The 21691-nt window shown below is 39.3% G+C and overlaps 1 protein-coding gene and 1 long non-coding RNA gene across 5 annotated transcripts in view; one reads left to right on the forward strand and one right to left on the reverse strand.

The window, feature by feature from the left end:
• edil3a (EGF-like repeats and discoidin I-like domains 3a) overlaps nt 1–21691 on the forward strand; it is a 237402-nt gene that overhangs the window by 36614 nt on the left and 179097 nt on the right. The window lies entirely within an intron of this gene.
• LOC135731748 (uncharacterized) lies at nt 14558–15661 on the reverse strand. 2 transcript variants are annotated; one of them, XR_012336746.1, is made up of 5 exons: nt 15540–15661; nt 15173–15288; nt 14973–15071; nt 14759–14871; nt 14558–14657 (listed from the first exon to the last, which is right to left on the reverse strand). It is a non-coding gene; the product is annotated as an uncharacterized lncRNA (long non-coding RNA). The 2 variants fall into 2 exon arrangements; XR_012336747.1 differs by lacking the exon at nt 14759–14871 and having other exon boundaries at nt 14582–14657.

Here is a 21691-nt window from a genome sequence, read left to right on the forward strand (position 1 = left end):
CACCCAAATTCTCGGGCATTCGTTTCACCACGGTGAAAGCGTCCGATGCACATGTACTGCGTGCAGAGGTCGAAGTCCTGCTGGCGAAGGACGCGATCGAGCCGGTCCCTCCAACCGAGATGAGATCGGGCTTCTACAGCCCGTATTTTATAGTACCCAAAAAGGGCGGGGGGTTACGACCGATCTTGGATTTGCGCGTTCTGAACAAATCTCTGCAGAGGAGGTCTTTCAGGATGATAACACCGAAGCAAATATTCAATTCAATTCGCCCCCAAGATTGGTTTGCGGCTATAGACCTGAAAGACGCGTACTTTCATGTGTCCATTCTCCCTCGTCACAGACCGTTTCTCCGGTTTGCATTCGAGGGACGGGCATACCAGTACAAAGTTTTACCGTTCGGGCTATCCCTCTCTCCCCGTGTGTTCACGAAAGTAGTGGAGGCGGCGTTAAAACCCCTCAGAGAGAGCGGCGTTCGCATATTGGCTTACCTCGACGATTGGCTTATAATAGCGCATTCTCGACGGACGCTTTGCGAACACAGAGATTTAACGCTTCGGCATCTCGCCCGTTTGGGTCTTCGGGTCAACTAGGAAAAGAGCAAACTCTGCCCCACGCAGAGGATCTCTTTTCTCGGGATGGAACTGGACTCGATCGATTTATCGGCGCGTTTGACAGAAGAGCGCGTCCAGTCAATTCTGACTTGCCTCGGTTCATTCCGAGGGAAGAATGCGGTCCCGCTGAAACAATTTCAAAAGCTCCTGGGGCATATGGCAGCAGCAGCGGCCGTGACACCGCTCGGGCTGCTCCATATGAGACCGCTTCAGCGTTGGCTTCACGATCGAGTCCCGAGGAGAGCGTGGCGCGCCGGCATCCATCGTGTAACCATTACACCTGCGTGTCGCCTAACATTCCCCCCGTGGTCGGACCCCGCGTTTCTCAGGTCCGGTGTGTCCATGAGACAGATCGCTCGGCATGCTGTTGTACACACAGATGCGTCCGACACGGGCTGGGGTGCCACGTACGACGAGCTTACAGCTTCAGGGGTGTGGACAGCACCCCAGTTGCACTGGCATATCAATTGCCGAGAGTTGTGGGCAGTATATCTGGGACTTGTACGCTTCGCTACGGAGCTGCGAGGGAAGGATGTACTAGTACGCACTGACAACACTGCGACCGTTGCGTATATCAACCGTCAAGGCGGTTTGCGCTCCCGTCACCTGTCGCATCTCGCTCGTCATCTCCTCCTTTGGAGTCAGAAGCATCTGAGGTCCCTTCGTGCCATTCACATTCCGGGCTCGCTCAATACAGCAGCGGACGCGCTTTCTCGAGCTGCGCGCCCCGGCGGATGGCGACTCCACCCCCAGACGGTCCAGCTAATTTGGAAGAAGTTCGGTCGTGCGCAGATAGATCTGTTTGCGTCGCCGGACGATACCCACTGTCGCCTATTTTATTCACTAACCGAGGGCAGCCTCGGCGTGGACGCATTGGCACACAGCTGGCCTCGGGGGATGCGCAAATACGCATTCCCCCCAGTGAGCTTAATCGCACAGACACTGTGCAAGGTCAGGCAGGACGAGGAGAGCCTTTTACTGATCGCCCCATATTGGACGAGCAAGAATTGGTTTCCAGAGTTAATGCTCCTCGCGACAGCCCCTCCCTGGCGGATTCCCCTGAGGAAGGACCTTCTTTCTCAAGGAGGGGGCACATTATGGCACCCGCGCCCCGACCTGTGGGATCTCCATGTGTGGTCGTTGAGCGCGCGCAAGGTTTAGGTGATTTACCGCAAGCGGTATCTAACACAATCGACGCGGCACGAGCTCCGTCTACGAGACGGGCTTACGCGTTTAAATGGAACCTTTTCGTCACCTGGTGCTCTTCGCAACGCGAGGACCCCAGAGAATGCCCTATTAACACCGTGCTTTTATATCTTCAACATAGGTTAGACGGTAGGCTGTCACCCTCCACCATTAAAGTTGATATCGCTGCTATTTCTGCTCATCACTCACTTATTAACGGCAGAACAGTTGGCCAGCATGATTTGGTTGTTAGATTTCTAAGAGGCGCTCGTAGGCTAAACCCCTCGCGCCCTCCTTCTATTCCTCCCTGGGACCTGTCCATGGTGCTGAAAGCCCTTCAGGCCCCCCCGTTCGAGCCTTTGCAGTCTGTGAGTCTGAAGCTTTTATCAATGAAAGCTCTGACCCTGCTAGCATTGGCCTCAGTGAAGAGAGTAGGGGATTTACATGCATTCTCTGTTGACGACTCGTGCCTTCAGTTTGGTCCTGCTGCCTCAAGCGTAACATTGAGGCCCAGACCAGGCTACGTGCCCAAAGTTCCCACTACTCCTTTCAGAGATCAAGTGGTGAGCTTGCAAGCGCTGCCTCCGGAGGACGCAGACCCAACCATGGCTTTGTTGTGCCCCGTACGCGCACTGCGACTCTACGTGGATCGCACGCAAAGCCTCAGGACCTCAGACCAGCTCTTTGTTTGTTATGGTGGCCAGCAGAAAGGGAAAGCTGTCACTAAGCAGAGGATGTCTCATTGGATAGTTGATACTATCGCCCTGGCTTATAATCTTCAGGGTATTCCTTGCCCCTTTAATTTGAGAGCGCACTCCACACGGAGCGTTGCCTCATCTTGGGCTCTAGCTCGTGGTTCCTCGCTAACAGACATCTGTAGAGCTGCTGGTTGGGCGACACCTAATACGTTCATTAGATTTTACAGTGTTCGTATTGAGCCTGTATCCTCTCGTGTTCTTTCCTCACCAGGGGGAGCACGGAGAACAGTCTCACAGGTCGGCTTGCAGCCTCCATCTGATGCTTCATAACTGTGTCAGTATGGAAGGCCTTCAGAACAAAAATGCATAATGGTTTGAATTGTTCTTCCTCCGCTGCCTTGGCAGCCTTTGTTGCGGAGCATTGGCTGTCAGCCTTCACTAGCTGCATCCTCGCGAACCTACGTGTTGGCTCGGGCTCCACATTGTGTCCCACCGGGTTCCTTTGTGAGTATTTTTCCGTGGGGTTAATCCTACTAGCCCACGTTTCCCTTAGCAGAGCACTGCTTTGCTTACACAGCCACGGCTGTCATTTTTACCTCAACTACGGTTGACTTTCGCCCACCATTAACCCTTAAGACGGGTGGTGGCTTCCGCAGCGTTCCTATCCCGCTCAGGTAGGGCGCTTCCCAGTCGCTGGCACTTCTGTGGGGTTAAAGGAACATCTAGTGCCCGGCCTTCTGCCCTAAAACCTACCTCCTCCTCCTTAAGTGGAACCGGAGGGCTTTTACGCAGTCACTGGAAGAGGTCAGCCCCTAGTGGCGTTTTGATAGGGATTCCCAATTCGTCGGTCACGACGTGACGTCGTAGTGACCGACTGAAAGGGAACGTCTCGGTTACGGATGTAACCCTCGTTCCCTGAAGGAGGGAACGGAGACGTCACGTCCCGTCGCCACAGGTGCTGCCACCTGCTGTTACGGCCGGTCACACTTTCCGGCTTTCTCAGCGAAAAAGAAGCTAATTTCCTCATTTGCACCTGCTGCTTATATACGCACCTGGCGGGGCGGCGCCAGCATTATGCAAATATCTCAATGCCAAGTTCATTGGCGTTTTAGTAGTATTCGAAGCAGATTGGTCTCTCTAAGCGAGTTCCCAATTCGTCGGTCACGACGTGACGTCTCCGTTCCCTCCTTCAGGGAACGAGGGTTACATCCGTAACCGAGACGTTTCGAACCCACACCCACTTTCTCATGCTCTCATCCCTCTCAACAACCCCCTCACCCCCTTCTCATCATTTCATCCATCTCCTTACATTCAGATCAAACACCCTTCTCTCTTCCTTCCAGGTTGCACCGGATTGTTGGTCTAACATAGCAACATCTAACCAAGACAATGCCCCCACTCGAGTCTCATCCGGTTTCCTACATCAGACCCCAGACCAACCTGGCTAACACCCATCCCTTTATCATACTCCATTCCCTAATCCATCCCTACATTCTGTACAATAAAATATTTCTGCTACACTTGGTTGTGGCATGGTCCTTGTACGTGAAATGGCTGCTAACCAACATAGTTGCACTCCAACTGTATATGATTTATGTACTGTTCACTGTAGAAGCCGAGCTTTAAGTATGTGGATGAAAAATGTCTTTGCAGACTGCCGCCCCTGACATGCAACTGACTAAATGCTTTCCATAGGTTAGTAAGTTTAAACAGGCATATTTTCCCCCTATTAAACTGCAAATTTCAGTTTTGAACTTTCTGAAATGGGAATATTCAATAGTAAATAGGATATATTCAGCACATGTGAATTTGATGGCTTAATACAGGTTTTCTGCAATGCTAAAATGTGAATAAGTGTGGGTGTTTGCAATTTGCATGTCATTTAAATTAATGTCTCCACCGAGTAAAGAAGTGTGCGTCTTTTAAAGCAGGTGCTTTTTCTGTTTTTGAGTCACTGAAAAGCCATCAGACTGACTTCCGGCTGATTTCTTAGTATCCAAATAAGCTACTTTTACGTGCAGAATGTATTGTAAGCTGCTTTTCACTCTAAGCCTCTTTTCAAACCAAACCCCTTTGAGAATGGAGGTCCTTGTCTTACTAAGCAGTGATGCCTACATTTTTGAGTGTCATACAGATTTCACAGGGACCAGATGTGCTGGCAATGCAATGGCTGGTAAGACATCTGTGAAAACAGTCATGCAATGTCAATGTGCTAGCCTGAAATGTAGCTCTGATAATAATTTGTTATTCTAGGAGGTTGAGGGATGATACTTTTTGCATTATTATTATTATATATATAATAAGTGTAGTGATTTTGACATTGGCACGAAGTTATTTAGTGATTTTCGCATGGGCAACCATTTATTAGTATGCCATATACAGGACAATAGAGGTTTCACTTCAAGTGTGTGTGCGTGTGTGTGTGTGTGTGTGTGTGTGTGTGTGTGTCAAATGACCCCTCCCTCTTCTACTTCGGGGCATCAGCTAAATAATTTCACTTCAACAATAAGAATGAACTAAATAGATCATTCAACAAATAAGAAAATATGTAAATTAGAGGAAGTTTGTCATCTAATTTATTTGAAGGATTTTGTGAGATTCGGACCAGCTTGTAGAACCCTTTAAATGTATTATCAACACAAGGAAGACACAGTGGTAATAAAATGGAATTTATTAACAAAAGATAAACAACAAAACTAAAAACACTACTAAATGATACTAAAATACTAAAGAATAGAAAAAGATAGAAACTAAAATGCAAAGAATAGAAAATTGAAGTGACTGAGTTAAATTTATGGCAGAATGTTTTATGTTTCTGATAAGATGAAAACCTTATTTCTAATAACCCAAATGGAATAGACCAATGCCATGGTTTAAGGAAAGATTTGGTTGTGTTATATTTACGTTCTGTGCGGTCGAATGAGCTGTCCAGTGGCCATGTGCCAGGCTTTTCTGTGCTGCATTTGGGAAAGAGTCAGGTTCAGTTCAACAGCCTTGACCACAAAGTGCTCTGAAAATGCTGATCTCTGGGAAGCATAGAGTGGATTCTAGCGATCTGGAACATGCAGACGCGATCCTGTAGTCGGTGCAGAAGGTCCTTAACAAATTTGAAACACGCAGATGAAGGTCCCTTGAAGTGGAGGTTTGCTCTTCTGAGCTTCAGCTTGTTGCAGACGTCTGTGATTACCTTTCTGGACGTGAGGCTCGAAACGTGGTGTGATCCGCTCAGTTTCTGGACACACAGGCCAAAGCCTCAGAACTTTTGGTCGATATGGTTCAGTATATGTTGTCAATCTCTGAACAAGCAGCTGTAAAATCTTAAAGAGACATTCAGAAACTTGGTTGGTTTTTCGATGATCTGTTATTGTCTCTCTCAGCAGGAGACACGAAGTTGGGTGCTCTGTTTCAGTCTCTTAGCACATGGCAGAAGACTCAGAGCTTTGAGGCGTTTGGTTTGTCCTGTTTCAATCTCTAGTACACAGGTGGGAATTTAGAACTTGAAGTACTCTGCTAATGTCTCTCTTTTCAGGGTGAGACTCAGGGCCGTGATACTCTGTTTACGTTTCTAGCACCCAGGCGGGAGACTCAGAGCGTAGGATTTTGTTGTGTCCTGTTTCAATCTCTAGCACGCAGGCAGGAGACTCAGAATGAGGAATGTCTGTAAAAAGGGAACTTTTATAACATTTTAGATAAGGAGGAGTTTGCATCTTGGGCGCTTTCCTTATGCAGAATAGGGATGCAAGTTACAAGAACATAAATTATTATTCAAATGGCAGTGTTTAGTAGAACATATAATAGGCAGATTTTATCAAACAAATATACTAAATATATTTTCTTTAATTGCTTAAAACTGTCACTGTAATAAAAGCTTTAGTGTGCAGATGGTTATTTTGGGAATTATGCGCTTGACCGGAACTTTTATGCACATCCCGGGCGCAGAATTGATGAACCTAAATCATCCTGTACGCTGCGATTATGCCTTCCTGGGCGCAGAATTGATTCTCTTGAAGTATCCTCCATGGGAATCCTTGCTTGATCGCAATGGATAGTTCATAACAAAGATAATAAATTCGCCCTGTGTTCAGCACAAAGTGAATTGCATCCAACTAAAGGCTTACCTAGACTTTATAAAATCTGAATTTTTAAATAGCCTACAGTTATCATGTGCGCTTTGTGAATGACGCTTTTCATCTGTCCGCTTCACCAGTGCGAGTAAGTTAGAGTTTCTGTGAATTTGAATATCTTTAAATGTGCATATGTTCCTTCACATGAAGTTATAGAGTGTATTAAGATGACTTTGAATATAGTGCATAAAAACGTTTATGTTTTTTTGGTGTTGTTTTTTGGTGTTGCTTTTATAATATTTTGTCCTTTTAATCGCTTGTTAGTAACAACTACGGGTAACGCATAGTATCGGAAATTGGGTCGGTCCTGTTAATCCGATATGCGATCCATCAAAAAGGGCCCGGATCTCACCAATACCCGGTCCAGATATCGGATCGGTGCATCCCTAATGCAGAACCATGATTGGCTGTGAGTGTCAGAGGAAGCCCACAGAATGTGGATGAGAACTCATTTGCATAGCATAAAGTACAGAGTTTAACTTTGTCTTTGAATTTCATCTATGCATTTGCACTTACCAAACCTCTACCAATATATCACTGGCATTGTCCTGAGTGTAAAAAGTTAAAACATGACAGCAAAACTATATAATAAATGCATTAATTAATTAATTTGTTAATAACTCTGATTATTTGAACAGTTTCATAACATAAAGATTTAATTCAGAATGCTAGTGTCTTTAAACGAGTATGAAGTCAATAGGTGAGGGTTTGAAGTCCATTTTGTTGGTTGAAGGATTGTAAAGATTTGTTCTTTGGTTTAGCCAATACTTTGAAAAATGCTTTTTTTTAGGGAAGTATTGCCCTAGGGCAAACAGCTGTATGTCCGTGTATGTTTTAAAGATCTCTCTGCATCTGATCTCTATCAAATGTCCTTCACAAAAATTGAATTATCTCAACTTTTTGCTCAAAATTTGGTGTTTTTGATGAAACCTACACATATTTGAGAGATGATAAAAACAGAACACATGAAGGTAGGATGAAACAGATTTTTTTGTTTGAAAGCAGAGGGTCTGTTCTTTGATTTCATATATTGTATGTTTATATATTTAAAAAGGAGCATTTTCTGGAAGGCATTAAACTTTTGTGAAAATCATGAAAAATGCTGGCGGGGAAAGAGTTAAGGAATGTTTACAATCACCCTGCCCTTATGACATGGTGAAGGGGGGTTTAAAAGGATGATGACCAGAAATGGTGTGGGCCACTCAAAACGTCCTTTCCTTCTCCACTTTGGCACAGAGGTCAGCCATAAAAGAGTTGTCTGAGCAGCTTTATTTGATTGACTGGACACTTTATGTTAACCCACCAAAATCCAGTCCAAATGTAGCAATTGGGGAGGGTTCTGGAATGCTTGTTGTACACTGTTCACTACATATGTTATACAGTGTTTGGGTTATTTCCCAGTTCTCTCTCTCTCTCTCTCTCTCTCTCTCTCTCTCTCTCTCTCTCTCTCTCTCTCTCTCTCTCTCTCTCTCTCTCTCTCTCTCTCTCTCTGTTGACTTTGTTGACTTTAACTTCATCCACAAATACCCAGTGTCTCTCAATTTTCTGTGTTCTCTATCTTAGCCATTTACTATTCCTTTCCATCCATTGGGCCATGTATTATTTACACACATACCCACATATATGGTCAAACAAAAACATGAACATGAACACATGCATCTCAGCAAGATTTAAAAGAGGCAGCAAAGTTTCTGGAACAACATGGTCACAGTATGCCACTGCTGTGATGGTCTAAACACATCTAGTGTAGATCGTGAATGGAATTTGCATGTTAGAGTCACGTTTTCCAATGTGCAATGAAACACAAAAAATGTCCTAAACCACGGCCGCCTTGTTCCACGCATATTGATTTAATGAGGATACTCCTGCATGGCTGGGCAGAGAGATCATTCAGAAGCTGAGATATCAATATAAACAGAGCTATATTACATATTGCTTTTTCTCTGCTGCCAAGCTGCCAAGTTTCCAACTGTTTGTTTTTTAGGTTGCTGAATTGAAGAGTTTCTTGTTTTTATTTTATAAAACTTTAAGACTTTAGATACAATGTCAGTGCATTCCAAAAAATAAACATGAATGATGTCTTATAAAAGCACATTGTACGGAAAACTGTAAGTTTATTTCAGATTGAAATTTCTTGAGTGAATAAAATGTTCAAGCCCATATCCCACTTCAAATGCCTCATTGTGGGTAAAGCCTTCAAAGGGAATATGATGGATGCTTACAGTACTTTTCAATGGAAAACTGTATGATAAAGCTTCATGGATTCATCTGCTTGATCCAGCTTGTGTCATCTTGAACACAGACAGACCACTTGACATAGACAGAAATGCATTACAGTGGAAAGATTGTTTTTTTTTTATCTAGAGTAGTGAACCAAGTAATGGCCAAGTGTCTTTCTTTGAAATCTTTATGTTTGACTCACACAGACACAATCCAGTATTTTTACTTTTTAGAATATGAATTCATGTTTTTAAGTGAACACTAGCATTTAATGTAAAGATAGTTGGATATAAGACTTTGGATTGAGAACATATTGATATCTGATTAGCCATGGTTGCAGTGTTGGGCAAGCTACTTGGAAAATGTAGTGAGCTAAGCTACCAGTTACTTCACATTAAATGAAGCTTCACTACACTGAAGCTACCCCCCTGGGAAATGTAGCAAGCTAAGCTACATCAATAGTACAGTAGCTTGCTACACCCAAGCTACTTTTTTATTTTTAACCAGTTTTATTATGTAATTATTTATTCAGTTTCAATTTAGTATATTGGTAATTATAGGCAATAAAAGCATAATGTACAGTAGGCCTAGACACTTCACATTATGGGGCGGTTTGCTGGACTTATCCTACTCCCAGAATAAAAAGCATGTTTGAGCTCCCTTAATTTAAAAACACCTTGCCCTGACAAATCTTAACACAGGGGGCTCCAATCATGGTCTATTAATAGTTTCAGTTGTAATATTTATTACATGTTTTTATATTAGCTTGGTTTGATGACATAACCCAGTCAGAGGTAGAGCACGAGTCTTCACAGAATGCGAGTGGTAATGTTTTGTATGAATGAAGGAAGGCTGCACAACTCGAAAATATGGGACAAACGACGTCTTGTGTCAATTCAAAATGACGCGCTTATTCTCAAATTCAGGACGACTTAAGAAATGTTTGGAAAATTGTAGCTTGTGTGGAAGCTACACTACTTGGTCAAAAAAGAGCGTAGCTACTGAAAAGCTATTTGATTTAGAAAGCAGCCAAGCTACTGCCAAGCTACTGAAAAATGTAGTTAAACTACTAGCTTTGCTACTTGTAATGAAGTTACTGCCCAACACTGCTTGTTTTGTTGAGGTTTATCACACGAAACCATTTGAAAATCTGATCTGTTTTCCCTAATCCCCTTAAGTAAAAAAAAATGCTGCACTTATAGTCTGTTTTGCACACCACCTGATTTTTCCTGCTCTAGTTTTTGCATTATCTATTTTGTGGCACCCCGCTGAGCAGTTTAGCTCTTGGCTTTATTAAGCTAAAGGTTCAGATAAAGATTTCTTTCCTAGAGAGATGGAGATTAACATGTAAGCATTTTAAAGAATTATTGAGTTATTTGACTAGGCAGCTGTCGATTAAAGTAGCATTGTAATTGTCAATGAAAGTCATAAATGACAGTGTGACTCATCACTCTACACAATGTGACACACAAATAACACTTTGCAGAAGATTTAACTTTTGAACAATTTTTTGACAGTAAAAGCATAACATGTTACATACAGGTACATTTATAATAAGTTGTACCCCATTCGCAAATATTTTTAATTGAACTTCATGCAATGCATTCCAGGATGCCTTCCTTATGTTACCATAGAATTTGGGCAAAACAATACACAGAAAATGTGTAGATTCCCTTTAAAATGTTCCCTTCACAGGCAGCTCTGAGAAATAATGTCCTTGAGTAAGGCACTTAAGTACATGTTATCCAGTGGGATTGTCTTTATAATATGCTTCAAGTTAATTTGTAAAAAACATCTGCTAAATGACTACAGTCCTTTTCGGAATGCTCTGATTGTTCAATATATTATTATTAGTTACATAACATTGCCTTATTTATACAAAGCCCATTAAGATCAAACATTCCAACAAAGCAAATCATTATTCTATTCCATGTGTTCTTTACAGCTGTCTTCATAAAAACCTGAAACAGCTACTAAAAATATTTAACTGACAAATAAACAACAGCATTTTAGGTTTCAGTAATGCTCAGTGCCCTTTTAAATGCATTGATAGTGTAATTTGGATATCACAGCTCTTGTGAAGCTGTGCATGCCAACGCACAGAGCTAGTAAGTACCATCCTGCTGATAGGCAATAGGTTTTTGGCAGGACACTTGGAAAACAGATGTGGAAAACACATTGATTAAAAGCAAAAGACTCCAGTGGCCATGGTTGGTGTGGTTAATGTGCCTAAGGCACAGCATAAATGGCCATTTATCTGAACAATAAAATGTCTTTTGTTTATCAAGGTGGGTTAGATAACCCAATTAACATTTGAGTTATAACTTATCCTCAGAGTGGTGCCCAACCAGATTTCAGTTCATGATGTTAGCTTGGAAATTTACAGTAGAGCTTTTAAGCAGCATGGCATTTTTTATGTTTCATTAAAATGCTCCTTTTCTTTTTTAGATCTAGGTAGCCAGTGTTTGTTTATTTATTTAATTGAAAGGAAATTGAGCACTTTAATAGGGAGAAATTCAAGCATGAATTGCATTCGCTCACTGTGACCGACACATATTTCTACATGCTACCCGCATTGTTTTGGTCCCTGATTCGCTAAATTAAGTATGCAAATCAGATAACAACACAAATGCACCCACAGAATCTCTATGCTGTGTTGTGAATGAGGCAGTGGGTTACTGTAATTTGTCGTAATGCAGATTTGTACCTCAATAATCTCCTGGATCAGTGAAGCTGTAGACCACACTGAGGCTGCAAAAATGTGTGTCCCAGCAAGTGGTTAGTAAATAGGTGCTTCTCAGGGATCTGTTTATTTCCTTTCCTCTTCACTTTCTCAGACCTCCCACACTGCAAAACTCATTTCAGGGAGGTAGCTTACCCCTTATAATACAACATTATTATTATTTTTTATGTTATGTTGTGCAGTGTTGTTTATTACATTATTCATATTTTTTCCATTCATTCATTACATTTATATAGCGCCTTTCTGCAACACTCAAAGCATTTTACATATGTAAGGTTTTTTTTTCTCAACCACCACCAATGTGCAGCATCCACCTGGATGGTGCGACGGCAGCCAAATTGCGCCACAATGGTCACCACACACCAGCTTACTAGTGGAGAGGAGACAGAGTGATTTAACCAATTAGTATATATGGGGATGATTAGTAGGCTAATGGTGCCAAATTATTTTACCTTATACTACATTCAAGGAGTTATGTTTTACAATTATTTAATCTACCATGAGAAATCGGATGACTCTGCTGCTGTGGGATGTATTAAGGGTGTGCATTACATTGAATATAGGACACTAATCAACAGCTATGTGGATTGGTGTGACTCTAATCACTTACAACTCAATGTCAAAATAAGGAACTGGCAATTGACCTCAGGAGTAAAAGATCTCATCCATGTTTGTATAAATGACTGTGACGTGGAGATAAACAGGACAGTGGGGTGGGGGGGTGTTGTCAGTGTTCCAGTTCTAGTTAGATTCATTTGGGAAATATAAAGTATTTCTATATTTTATCTACTACAAAACAGTTTTATCCAAAAAACACAAAAGCAATCTAAAGTCTGCATAAAATGTAGCACAATACAGAAATATTAAAAATAGGAGTAGGCCTATATTCTCTTTCTGTTTGGTTGTGAGATGTCAACTTTGATTGGCCATAATAGCTCTCGCCAAATGATATTGCTTGTTTAACCTTATGAGCAGAACCTTGAGATAAATCACGCAAAATTTGAGCTCTTCATATATATCAATTTAAGGAAATATATTTATGTCACATTGAAATAAAAACTTGTTTAGGTTACAAGCCTGAAAACATAAGTTTAAGAAGGTTAAAATTAAATATAATTTCAGCTGCATATACATACTATATTTCACACTCACTTAAATTTCTCAAACCCCTGTAAACTTGTGTTAATCTCGCGTCATCACCAACGCACACATACAAGATGATGTAACGCAACTCAGCATATATATTTTGGTGTTATCACACACATGCGCAAGTCCATGTCACCCGTACAGACCCTCTTCTTCCGGATGGCTTTTCCAGGCAACTAGTTTCTGCTGACCAGACAGAAAAAAAATAAGAATGAATCTTAACTCAGGGTATTGTCACACTGAAAGTCCTAGACTGAAATAGCAGTTAATTATTCAGGTTTGTATTGCATTTATGCATGGGCCCAGCTCCATTGTGGGTTTGCCTTTGTGCCTGACTATGTTTGTGTGCGCCTGAGGGAATGGGAGATCTGAAAGTGATTAGTGTACATTGTTTGATTACTCTTGTTCGAACAATGTGCATCTTAAATACAAAGAATTTCTGGCTGTGCCCCCAAGGTTAAGCAATGGCCGTATGATTAGCATTTCTTTTGGTTTAAAATCTCCTGCTGAACATAACATGCACTGTGTGACCAGCATGTCAGCTACTCTTAGTGCATACAGTATGTTATGAAAAGAAGCTGAGAATGATTAATTCGCAGGTTATGGAGTTTCTTTGAATGCACTTCCAACTGTAATAATACTGTATGCCTTCAACTGTAAAAGGGCGTCCAACTCTTTAGACATACTACTATCTTTGCATAATGATTTTCACATAGGGAAGTTGGTCATTTCGGCATCTTCTCATTGAAACCCAAAGACTTTTGGTTGCCTTGTCACTTCAAACCGATGTTTGTTTAAACTGCCCCATAAACGTCTGTCAGTACTTTATGCTTTTGTTGATTTTGCCATTAGCTTTACAGTTTCCCCCTATAATAAGCTTTTATATTGTAGATCCTACACTCTCAGAAAAGAAATGACATAATTGTACCTTTAGGGGTACAATGGCTTGTCACTGGGGCTGTACCCTCAAGGGTACAGTTTTTGTACCCTTGGCAGAGGGTACAAATTTGTACCCTTGTGATTTGTACCTTAAGAGACCAGTTTTGTACCTCTGGTGACAATTTTGTACCTTTATTTAACAGTACAAATATGGACCCTTCAAAAAGGGTACAAAATTGGCTTTGACAGGGCACACTCATTGATTATGGTTTTAAAACTTATACATATATCTCAATCTAAGTACTGTAAACTTTAAATTAAAAGTGCATATGACTCAATATATTTGTGTTGGTTTAGCCAATCGTTTAGCGTAAAGATACATTTTAAACATTAGTATAAAAAATGATAACAGAAAAGATAAAATACACAGTTTATTGAACAATCATTTATTTTACAAAAGGTTTAGATATAAAACAGAAGTGTGGTGTTCAGTCCAAATTCACAACATTAAAAACTAATATTACATTTACACTTTACTTATGAAATATATCAAGTATTCCTTTATGACTTTAACAGACTGTCCAAACAGGAATATTTTAAAACAAAATCAGTGTGCTGTTCCTTAAACCAAACGACATTTAAACATTTTTAACAGGGCCACATCTGTCCTTGCCAAGCAGTTAGAAACACACAAATATATTTTTTTCCCTGATAAAACTTTGGTGTACTCACAGCATAATGAGTAAATGAATAGGTCCATATGGAGTAACATTTCTTTAGTTTTTGTTGTGTTAATGACGGGTGGTAGAGGATAGTCAGTCAGCCTCCTTAATGGTAAAGATCGAAAAGCTGCCCTGGGCACGTTCATACTTATCTGTGAGAAAACACAAAAATATGAATACATTTTCCACTGACAGAACTGTGGTATACTCACAACATAAATAAATGTGGTACCTTTAAAGTTTTTGCATGTGAATGATGGTTGGTAGAGAACAGTCAGCCACCCTCAATGGTAAAGATCCAAACTTGCGCGGGAAACGTTTGTGCTAAACTGTGAGAAAACACACATAAATATGAATAAATTTTCCACTTACAGAACTGTGGTGTACTCACACAACATAATAAATACATTAATAAATGTGGTAACGTTACCTGTAAAAGGTTTCAGGGTAAATTACTGTTTGGTGGCAAGTAGACCGTCTGTCAGTCAATCTCCCCCCTGACTGAGAGAGATTCTAACTTCCACAGGAAACATTTGTGCTAAACTGTGAGTAAACACACATAAATATAAATTAATTTTCCACTTACAGAACTGTGGTGTACTCAAACAACATCATATATAAATTAATAAATGTGGTAACGTTACCTGTAAAAGGTTTCTTGGTAAGACTGTTTGGTGGCGTGTAACGTTATACAGTCTGTCAGTTAATCTCCCCCTGACTGACTGAGAGAGATTCAAACTAAACTGTGAGAAAACACACATAAATATGAATTATTTCTCCACTTACAGAACTGTGGTGTACTCAAACAACATAATAAATAAATGAATAAATGTGGTAACATTACCTTAAAAAGGTTTCTGTATAACTGACTGTTTGGTGGCGTGTAGACAGTCAGTCAGTTAATCTCCCCCTGACTGACTGAGAGAGATTCAAACTTGCGCGGGAAACGTTTGCCCTAAACTGTGAGAAAACACATAAATATGAATACTTTTTCCACTTACAGAACTGTGGTGTACTTAATGCACATTAACCTGCTCATAAAAATGAGTCTGAGCCAATAGTGCTGTGTCAATATCGCGTTGACTCATCGTATACAACTTTACACAAATAACCGTAACCGAATCAGTATTAAAATGAAGAGCCACGACAAACAACACATTTTTAAAGTTTAAAAATGTTTTAAAGATGATGAATGAGTTTCCAGAGCTTACCTGTTAATGTTCTTTATGTGTCTGTCGTCCTCCTGCGCTGCTCTGTGAAACTGACTCCGACCGTGAGATGTGGGGGGATGGGCGCGTGTCAAAATAAAAGCGCGGTTTTTTTTGGGGTGTGTGTGAGGGATTCAGTTATTCAGTATTTATTCAGTTTAAATAATGGTTAATCAATTGCAGTTTTTGAGTTCATATCACAGTTTTTATTAAGTGAAATTAACTTTTTTCTCATTAAAATTTAAAATTTAAATTTAAAATTAAACACACTGTCAGTGAACAGAAGAAAACTAATACTACTTCAATACCCATGTGTCCAACTAAAGGAAACAAAAATTGACACAATAGTTATTTACGTTACTGACCAGATTTACAGCAGTTGTCTAGGACAACAAATAAAAAAAAATGGCAAGAGACTGTCTCTTAACATTGTACCTTATCCTTTAAAAGAAATGGTACAAATATGTACCTTTTAATGCTTGGGAACAAATATGTACCTTTTTGACCCTCAAAAAGGTACATACATGTACCATGAGGTCCAATAATGAGCCCTATGGGGTACTTTTGTGTTGATTGTACCTTGGGGGACAGAAATGGACCCCTACTGTACCCCTATTTCTGACAGTGTACTTAGTTTAGTAGTGTGCACACCATTCTACCTGTAAAATTATACAGCATAACAACATTTTCATTCGCTTGTAGTCGAAAGCTACTTGAACTGATGTTTTGCAGAAATAAATGTGCCATTTGTGAAATAGAACAAATCAATCTCTAAAAATGTTCAACCTTCGTCTTTCTGTCAGGGTTGGTGGATATGGCCTTAAGCTTTAGGTTAGGCTTAAGTGCTTATGGAGAACATATCCCTATCTGCAGTTACTAAAGCTCTCAGACAGCTCCTACTTCTCATTATTGTTCTCTTCAGATAAATTGTGGCTGTTTGATGTAATTTCAGATAAATGTGCTTATTATGTAATCCAAACTATGATGGTCAGGGTGTAACATTTAATCCGGCAATGCCATAACAGGTATTTCAACTACCCCTTTCCACCTTCCTTGCTTCGTAAATTATAGAATTTACAATATTTTAGAAATATTTTTGTAAGACTCTCCAATAAATAAATTAATATTTTTTATTAATTCATAGTCATTTGCATGCAAACATGCAGTAGCGACTTGCGCTGTGTTTGCGGATTAATTTAATAAAACACAGCCTATTAAAACATACAGGTGTACTATGATCATTTATTACTGTCCCTTTTGTAAGTCACCACTGTGTTCTTGTAGACAAGTTCTTGACGTACCTTGGTCGAACTGATCAATTTTATTTAGTGTTGACTGCTTTCTAACCTTAAAGTGCCCATCTTATGACTGCTTTTCCACAAGCTCAATAGGTGTATGAGTTCCATAAAGCATGTTTCAAAAGTTGTTTGCTCGAAATAGCTTGTAGGAAAAGATTGTTACCCATCTCTACTAGTAGCCTCTGTTTCAGTGCATTTCAGATTGTGCCGTTTTGAGGTGGTCATTACATATTCAAGTTACGCAGAAATGTAGGTAAAGCTACGTAATTCCAATTAGCCTGTGTAGCGATTTTAAGTTTGCACTTGTGTAAGTGTGTGCTTACACACGCTTTTTGGGCACATGGTTTGGATGTGCATGCATTGGATTTTCATACAGGGCGCGAGTAAGGCGTTGCTTTTTCTTAAGCGTCTTGAATATTAAGATGGAAAGGCTTAAAAACATGCAAATGTGACGATGCAGCACAAAGTTCAGCCCCTGTTAACTGTCCCAAGCAATGCTCACACTGGCTACCGGCCAGTACTTGTTCACCCCTACTAATGCAATTGTTGTGTACTTTGCAGGTTACGTTAAAGTATATCTTTCTCTTTTTCATTAACCCAGGTATTTTGTCAATCGTCAGTACACAACCACCCAGACAACACTGTAAAGATTACAGGCTATAAACTATAAAACAAAATCTTTATCAACTGCCGCAGTAATATATATGATTAGAAGAAAATTACGCAAATAAAAGAGCACAAATTATCTATTACTAAATTGTCTACCATTAAAACGGATATCTCATTTACGTATACAACAAAAACACACATGCTTCAATGCACATACTTCTACTTAAACATCCTATAAGTGCATAGTAATAACACATAATTTAAACATATTTGTAAGAATACTCATGGTAAAAACTGTGTCCCTGCCACGCAGTGTTCGTGCAGCAACACAAGATGTGGCAGTGCAGGAAATTCAAATGTTGATAACGTCAGTAATCTCGTTGGCTTGAGCGGGGCATAAAATTGTTGGCTGATTTTGCAATTCGTTTAAATTACACCAACAAAACGTGGGTTTACTTTTAGTCAACTAAACTCCTTGATAAGGCAGAAAAGTGAATTTATTGAGTCAGATGAAGTAAAAAAGTTGCTTTAGAGTAGCAACAATGCATACTGTATGTACTTTTTCAGTGTACAGGCACACGTTTCTAATACTTTAGATCTAGATTTGTAATTCAAATCCGAAAAATGTTGTCAAAATTAAAATGCTTTCTATCTGTGTATGTGACTGTGTTAGACTGAATAGACACCCTGAAGCTGCTGTTTAGTGGGAGGTGACAGAAGTGTCACTCTGAATGCCACTGTGCTAAATGCAGATTAGATCCATTACCCAAATCTGCTCTGACCTTGTCATGATCTGTTGGAAGAACGATGCAGATGCTGCGTCTGTGACTCATACAGCATTCAACAACGCTTTCACACATCCGCCATCCGCTCATTTAAAGTGCGATTATTTAGTAATTAACTCTGTCAAGTGATGAATGTGCTGTGGAGACCACTTGGAAACTGTTTTAAGTTGTCATGTTTCAAGATTAATCCTGTTGTGATGTCTCCAGATTTTATAAGAAATAGGAATAGCTAAATTAAAACATCTTTCAATGGGGTTTTAACAGCAATCAACATAGTCTTTGAGAAATAAGCCTTGTTCATACAAACAAGGTGATGAAAAGATAAACAGATCAAAAAAGCATCAATAAATTGGTCTGTGCTGTAGTTAATCTTCACTTAATCTAAACACTTACAAACTTCATTTTAGCTTACCTTCAGAAGGATCTAGAAACTGATTTGTTCTAGTGTGTGAGTACCAACCACAAGTGCAAGCATTTAGTCTTGGCTTAGGTCTTGGTCTTCATATACAATAGGCAACAGTTTTCTGTTTTTATTTAAACTAATGTGACTTAAAGGGGACATATCATGAAAATCTGACCTTTTCCATGTTTAAGTGTTATTATTGGGTCCCCAGTGCTTCTATCAACCTTTGGGCAAACGAACAACCCAGTAACTTAGTTTTGGTAAACCATTATATCCAAGCATGTGAAAGGATAATACCGCCCTTTAATCTGCATGATCCAAACACGCCACTGCCATTTTGTGCAGAGATCAGCTCAATTGAATTTAAGGGAACATAGCCAAAAACAGCACATAATTGTGTCATGTTATGATGAATTATCTGTGGGGTATTTTGAGCTATAACTTCACATACGTACTCTGGGGACACCAAAATGTGAATGACCTCATATTTACTTTTCACACAGTCCTGCTAAAGCTTTGCTTTTTCTGTGTCCTATACAGTATTTATTCTAAACAGATTGTAATTGATAAAATCTATGTTTTATGTCATTTCATGTCTCCTATGATCCCATAAACCTTTGTGGTACCTGTTTGCCCCTCTCATTCTCCAATCGTCTGCATGCACTTTTTATCAGCCTTTTTACTATATGTGAATCATACTTCTTCCAGGATGACACTCAGATTAAGTAAATCCACCCTGTGGCTTAGCTTCATCACTATAAAATGGGATTATTGACATAAGTAGGGAGTGGACCATAAAAGCATTATTATGTTTCATGAGTTCATGTCTTCTCAACTTGGACTTTGTGAGCTTACTTTTGAAATGTGGTAAAATGCTTTGTGGTAAAAAGCATACAATAATGTGATTGTTCTGTTGAGTGTTGAATGTCTTTGTTTGGTTTTGGCATTTGTTGGTGATGTGATGTTTTTGCATGTTAGATAAGCTCTTAAGTGGAATATACAAACTAAATGCCAAGTAATCGACCTTTAATATTTTGGATGAGTTTTTAATTTTTCTCTGAAATGAGCTTGCATGGGTGGGAAATATGAGGTGCTAAAAAGATTTGTGGGTATTCTGCTCTTTTCCATTCCATAAATCTCTCAGTGTTTAAGAACTGCTGTTGGACCAATGGACACTTTAAACGTGCACAAAAGCAGAACACATGTTAAAAAGCATCTGAATTCTGGGGTTTGAGGGTGGCAATAGAAAACTAACCCAGTAGGTGCTCAACCCAAATGCCTCCTACCTCCCCTCTTGATGGCATGTTCGTTCATCAGCGTTAAGTTAAAAAATTTACAAAACGTACAAAATTATTGTCTATTCTTGATATAGTGCTTGACAAATAAGACATAGGTGGGATTCCAAGTTTCATATTTAACTTTTTCCCCGCCAGGGACGAGTTATCTGGTCAATTAAGAGAAAACATAAAAAACGTGTTCCTTATGATTTTTTATGTTATTCTATAATACCGAGATTACCCTTTTACCCAATTTATAAAAAAACTGAAGCAAAAAAGTTATTTATTAATTTTAAAATCTGTATATGTTTTGATAATCGTTCTGAATCTGATCTCCAACACAATTCCTTCACAAAAATGCAATTATTAAATTTTTTTGCTAAAAATAAATAAATATATTTTTAAGAAAAATACCCATATTTAAGAGTTTATAAGCAGAGAAAAAAATATAGATAGGATGAAAGTTTTTTTCCGGTTTTGTTTGTTTGTTTATTGTTTGTTTGAAAGCAGAGGGTCTGTTCTTTCATTTGATATATTTGTATGTTTATCACATTTTTAGAAGAACATTTTCCTGGAAGACATTTTGTGAAACTTTTGTGAAAATTACAAAAAAATGCTTGCGGTCCAACTTAAAAAAGGCTAGTGGGGAATAAGTAAAATGCATTGTATTATGATTATAATAATAATAATTTTGAGCAAAAAAGTGAAATATTAAAATTTTTGTGAAGGACTTTTGGTAGAGATCAGATTCAGAGCGATCCTTAAAACATACACAGAGTATGAACTGTTTGCCCCACGGGAATACTTCCGGGTTTGATAAGTTGGGTAAGAGAACTGGCCAGAAAAACTCAGCATTGGCAGGGAAGTGTTTTCTCTAAATTGATGAATTAACTCTAAATGTAATATACAGTAACGTGACAGGGTGCCAAAGATGGCAGTATGAGTCAATACATAGTCAATACATTTGTGGCAAACTACAGTATGGCAGAAAGCCATAGTTGTGTACTATCATGTGGACTACTCTGTGCTATATTACCAGTCTTTTGAAAACCAACATTTAATATGAAACATCATGTTGCTAATTTAGAAAGCTGTGATTAACAGTATGTTGCTTACTAAGATAGTAACTAACTTCATACATTAAGCACATTTGCATGTAGTACTTTTGAGCTTATACCTGAAAGTATATGTAGTTTTTTTCCATACTGGTAAAATTGTGACTGCTTGAAACTGTTTCCCCATTAAGTAGCTTCATTTTGGGGAAAACATTAAAATTATGTTATGTACTTGGAAGGCTCAGAGCCATAAAATTGGTTTATAACTCTAATGGAACACATATTGTAGAACCAAATGGGTTGTACTTTTGCCTGTTAAACCACATTTAAAGTCTATGCAGAGTTTAAGACCGCACAAGTTTTCCACTGTTTCTGTTTGTGTGACATTAATTACTATAAATAAGTCAACACTTATACACCCAGCAGCATTAACAGAAAAGTTCAAAGCTTTTTATCATTGAGACTGTAAACCAACATTAAAGAAATAGTTTTCCAAAATATGAAAATTGTGAATAATTTGCTCACCCTCGTACTATCCCAGATCATGTATATGACTTCATTTCCTCAGTTAAACACAGATGATCTTTTACATTTAAAATGCTTACAGTATATAGGGGTCAACATGGTTACTCAAAAAGCACAAACATCCATATTCAAAGTAATTCAAAAGACTTCATTCGTATGTGAGACAAAATGATTAATATGTTAAAGCACATTTACAGATCAAT

Source organism: Paramisgurnus dabryanus, chromosome 5, assembly GCF_030506205.2.
Source record: "Paramisgurnus dabryanus chromosome 5, PD_genome_1.1, whole genome shotgun sequence".
NCBI classification, from domain to species: domain Eukaryota; kingdom Metazoa; phylum Chordata; class Actinopteri; order Cypriniformes; family Cobitidae; genus Paramisgurnus; species Paramisgurnus dabryanus.